The 5,527-nt window shown below is 41.3% G+C and overlaps 1 protein-coding gene across 2 annotated transcripts in view; it reads left to right on the top strand.

The window, feature by feature from the left end:
• The first annotated feature begins 3,088 nt into the window (after positions 1-3,088).
• Positions 3,089-5,527, top strand: part of LOC115130751 (polycomb group RING finger protein 3) — a 42,114-nt gene continuing 39,675 nt past the window's right edge. For both annotated transcript variants that reach the window (XM_029662176.2, XM_065019742.1), the window contains exon 1: positions 3,089-3,192. The gene's annotated coding sequence lies outside the window, so the exon portion shown is untranslated. The remainder of the gene's footprint in view (positions 3,193-5,527) is intronic.

The raw sequence follows: 5,527 nt of genomic DNA, 5'->3' as shown, positions 1-5,527 counted from the left end.
GTGAGGACAATAGGAGACTGTAGTCAGTCAGAATCCGCTCCCTTTTTCTCGCCCCACAAATGGAGTCCTAGTGCTAGACGAGTTCAATGCTCATTCGGTTTAGGAGCCTACAGGGATGTGCACGTTTTTGTTCTAGCTCAGCACTAACACACCTCATTTTATTATTCAAGTGTTCAATTATTATAAACTACACAATTTATGTTCATGCTGAATTTGAGGAGTTACCATCAGATAAAGGATATGAGGATTATTTATGTCAATGTCAGTGGAGGCTGCTGAGGCGAGGACGGTTCATTATAATGTCTGGAACGGAGCAAATGCAATGGCATCAAACACATAGAAACCATGTGTTTGATACCATTCCCCTCCAGCCATTATTACAAGCCCGTCCTGCCCAATTAAGGTGCCACCAACCTCCTGTGGTCAATGTGTAGGGCAGGCCACTTGAAGTGGCTTGTCAGGGTTATGCAATTGATTACTTGAGACTTCTCATGTTGGTGCTGGTTCACTCATGTGAAGGATGTGTGGAGGTCTACCTGTGAACTGTGCACCCAAAATTCAGTGATGCAACATGTTTCCCCAGTCAAAGATAATGAAAAAGCTAATCTTGTGCCATTGATTAGGTTTGACCTGGAGTTTGACCTACAGGTTTAGGATCTTAATTCAACCAGTATTTTCTGCAGCGACATGATTTGAATGTTTAGTCCATAATGTTTCTTGATCTGTGGTTAGGCTATTAACTGGGTGAAATTAGTCGACATGAAAAGTGAAATTATGTTATTATAAGAGTGTGTTACTGAGTAAGAGTGTCTTATTGAGTGAATTTATGTGCTCTATACATACAAAAGCATTTGGATACCCTTTCAAATGAGTTGATTTGGATATTTCAGCCACACCTGTTGTTGACAGGTGTATCAAATCGAGCACACCACCATGCAACCTCCATAGACAAACATTGGGAGTAGAATCACCTTACTAAAGAGCTCAGAGACTTTCAAATGTGGCACCGTCATAGAATGCCACCTTTCCAACAAGTCAGTCAGTTCCTCAAATTTCTGCCCTGCTAGAGCTGCCCCGGTCAATTTTAAGTGCTGTTATTGTGAAGTGGAAACGTCAAGGAGCAACAACAGCTCATCCACAAAGTGGTAGGCCACACAAGCTCACAGAACGGGACCGCAGAGTGTTGAAGCGTGTAGCATCTAAAAATTGCCCTCGGATGCAACACTCACACTCACTAGCACTCACTCAGTTCCAAATTGTGTCTGGAAGCAACGTCCGCACAATAACTGTTCGTTGGGAGATTCATGAAAAGGGTCGCTATGGCTGAGTATGCTCAAAGCCAAGCGTCGGTTGGAGTGGTTTAAAGCTCGCCGCCATTGGACTCTGGAGCAGTGGAAACGCGTTCTCTGAGATGATGAATCTCGCTTCATAATCTGGCAGTACGACAGACAAATCTGGGTTTGGCGGATGCCAGGAGAATACTACCTCCCCTATGCATAGTGCCAACTGTAATGTTTGGTGGAGGAGGAACAATGGTCTGGGGCTGTTTTTCATGGTTTGGGCTAGACCCGTTAGTTCCAGTGAAGGGAAATCTTAATGCTGCAGCATACAATTACATTCTAGACTATTCTGTGCTTCCAACTTTGTGGCAACAGTTTGGGGAAGTTGATTTCCTGTTTCAGCTTGACAATGCCCCCATGCACAAAGCGAGGTCCATACAGAAATGGTTTGTTGAGATCGGTGTGGAAGAACTTGACTGGCCTGCACAGAATACGTTTAATTAACGATTGGACCTTAACTTCATTGAACACATTTGGGATGAATTGGAACGCCGACTGCGAGTCAGGCCTAATTGCCCAACATCAGCGCCCGACCTCACTAAGCAAGGTTCCAACATCTAGTGGAAAGCATTCCCAGAAGATTGGAGGCTGGTATAGCAGCAAAGGGGGAACCAATTCCACATTAATGACCATGATTTTGGAATGAGATATTCGATGAGCAGGTGTCCACATACGTTTGGTCGTGTAGTGTAAATCACAACATTCATCTGCATTTCCTGCTGCACAGAAAAATTCTCAGCAACAACAGAGTGATCAAATGTTTCGTGAAATTCAATCAAATCAAAATCAAATCAAATGTATTTATATAGCCCTTCTTACATCAGCTGATATCTCAAAGTGCTGTACAGAAACCCAGCTTAAAACCCCCAAAAGCAAGCAATGCACATGTAGAAGCACGGTGGCTAGGAAAAACTCCCTAGAAAGGCCAAAACCTAGGAAGAAACCTAGAGAGGAACCAGGCTATGAGGGGTGGCCAGTGCTCTTCTGGCTGTGCCTGGTGGAGATTATAACAGAACATGGCCCAGATGTTCAAATGTTCATAAATGACCAGCAAGGTCAAATAATAATAATCACAGTAGTTGTTGAGGGTGCAACAGGTCAGCACCTCAGAAGTAAATTTCAGTTGACAGGAGATATACTCCAACCCAATCCACTGAACACATCTGAAACATATTGAAAGTGTGATCTTGTAAGAAAGACCCCAGGGCCATTTATAAGCACCTTATTTCACAGTAATAATAAAAAAATCCCAACGTCAAAAATATTGCTCTATTTGTCAGTATCATTCTACGTTATTGTACATTTTAGCACATAAGCACTTTGACTTTTGAGATCCTACTGTAGCCTATAAGCAATGTGCTACATCTCAGGCTTCAAATGTAGGTTGACAGTAATGGCATTACAGAAATCTAACATTAGGCCTACAGCAAAGAAACTTATTCTGACAAGATTCTCCTCATGTCTTGCCCAAAAACCAACATTTATTTCATTGTGATTTTCATTGTGATTCCCCAATTTTCTAAACCCTTATATCTGAGTTTTTTTTCTGAGAGTTTCACTCAGAATTTCGCGGAATTCTAAAATATATGAAAAATATATCACAATAATTGTTTTTTCGAAATGAATTGGGAGCTCGATACAATGTTGTCTATTCGTCTACTCTCATTCAATCCTCCTCCCCCTCGACTAACCCTCCTCCCCCTCGACTAATCAGCGCATGCTCAGCAAAGCTCCAAGAGGTGTTTCGGCCTGTTTCGGGATTGGCCGGACATTTTCGCCTCTTTGTTTTACTGATAGTGGATTTAAATCGGATTCAACCCAATGTCCAGCGGACTGTACTGTTCCTAAACAGGTTAGTTATTTTGACTTGAAGGATTTAGGCGTATTAATGCATTAGTGCGTCTATTGGTGATTTATGGCTGCGATTTGTATTGTTCTTATTCATTTTTGTCTGTGCCTTTTCCGCTTGGTGGTATGGGCATGCTATACGTGTTGTTTTATGTGCCTATGTGGTAGTGTATGGCGGCGCCGGGCCCTGCAGTTAGACACCGGGATCCTTTTCAAGGAAAAGTGCATTAGAAGGGAGGGTGTGGATAGCAGTGAAGCTCTCTTTTTGTTCTATACGACGGGAGCTCTCGTAGACGCTCACATGTCTCCCATAATATTTGTGTTGTTTGGAGCGACAAACCAATCTTTCCCATTGCCTGGAATGTTCTTGAAAAACCATGGTCCACCATTAACCCTTTCGGGCTTCGAAAGTTCGGTGTTAATGCACGAGGGTGTAGTTGTAGCCACCTGATTAAATCTAGACAAAAGAGAGTTTATGATTTTTAGGGGCTATTTCGCCCCCATCTAACTGTATGGAACTGTGACATTGTGGGATGTTGGTGAAGGGCCGAGCCAACAAGTCTCTCTCTTTTGGTAGCTAGATTGATGTCTTGTAATAAGGGACAGCAATATGTCAATTGCTCCGAGGGACAAGCCACAATAGCCAAGTGGCTATACAAGCTAAACTTAGGTGGGTTTTCCTGGCTTCAGCCTATGTAGGGATTCAATGTTTTTTTACTGTTACAACAATAAATCACAAAGGCAGGCAGGCACAAACATCCTCAACTTTCATTGTATAATTAACTACTTAGCATATTACTAGCCAATATTCTCTGTTACTTAACCCGTAAATCATAAATATATCTCAACATGAACAGCTTCTTCATTCCTGGTTGACATAGGTTATGCAAATGTCGTAATCAGGGAAGAATTGCAGAGAGCCATTCATTGGCTATGTTGAGTGTTGTTGATCAGGATCTCTAGTCCACTCAATCAATGAGACAGTATCATTAGAGCAATAAAGAAAGCTGTATTTCTCTTCATAACAGCCTTTGTTATGAACAGGCTTATCTAACAAATCCACTTACACTTTACAAAGAAACACAGTAGCCATACAAACATTCCACATGAAGGTGTTGATTGCCCCTCCACGGTGGTGTAATTACTGGCCATTAGGCTGCAGCTTCGTGTTGTTCTCTCTGTCCATGATGTTATGGCTAGTATGTCCAGCAGTGTATAGAATAGCCCATGTGTAAAGTTGCTCTTATACCCGTGGTAACACTGTAATTAGCCTACTATGACATCAACCTTGTTGTTACTTTGTAGTTATTACATTGTAATGAGGTTGAGGGGTTTTGGTAATTATACAAGGGTCTACCACCTAAATACATTTGATGGAAATGCCAAATTCCAAATCATTTGGGGAATCCACCAACATTTTGGGATTAGGGTCCGTTCCATAAAGTTCTATTCCATACCAAATTCTTTGTCAAGGTGTGTTGACTGTTGTTAATGAGAATCCCAATCAGTGACCAGCAGAGCAAAACAACAGATGAATCATAAACCAGACATCACCCCCTTGAACCATATCTCACTACAACCCTTCTTGAAATTATGTCAGCATATACAGACACAAGAAAATGGTAACACACAGTGTTGTTATAGACCTGGTGAATGACAAGGCCTATTCATTTTGTGAATAAAACCAGACCTGTGTTGGCCTGTCACTTTTTCTACACTCGTGAGGGGATTAGGATTACACCCGTAGAGGGGATTAGGATTACACCCGTAGAGGGAAGTAGGTCCTAACTGTAACAGTTTACTTCCCTGACTGTTGCTGTTGTATGTCAACATTAGGGCCCGGGACGATACCAGTATCGCGATACTTGTTAGTATCGTAGCAAGGAAACAAAACACAAAGCAGATTTAACTTCTTTATGAAAACAGCCCTAATGTTTGAAACAAACATCATTGTGCTTTCATCCAGAGTCACATTTATTTATTTTCCAAGTTAAAGCACACAATATTTTACATCCAGCAGGTTTTTAAAGGACTGAAGAGTTAGGTCTGCTTTGTGTTTTCATTTTTGCAATGGAAAAAATATTGCAATACTGGTATTGTCACAGCCTTAGAAACATATCGAAAACTGGTTCACACAACAGGTTATGTAAGTAAATTCAGTGGTTTGACACACACACATGGTTTGACATACAGTGCCTTTGGAAAGTATTCAGACACCTTGACCTTTTCCACATTTTGTTAAATTACAGCCTTATTCTAAAACTGGTTTAATAGTTTTTTTGCTCATCAATCTACACACAATACCCCATAATGACAAAGCAAAAACCGTTAAAAAATAT

This window comes from Oncorhynchus nerka, linkage group LG6 (assembly GCF_034236695.1).
Source record: "Oncorhynchus nerka isolate Pitt River linkage group LG6, Oner_Uvic_2.0, whole genome shotgun sequence".
Taxonomy (NCBI): Eukaryota; Metazoa; Chordata; class Actinopteri; order Salmoniformes; family Salmonidae; genus Oncorhynchus; species Oncorhynchus nerka.
The sequence above is the reverse complement of the archived record's forward strand: the minus strand, read 5'-3'. Positions and strand labels throughout refer to the sequence as shown.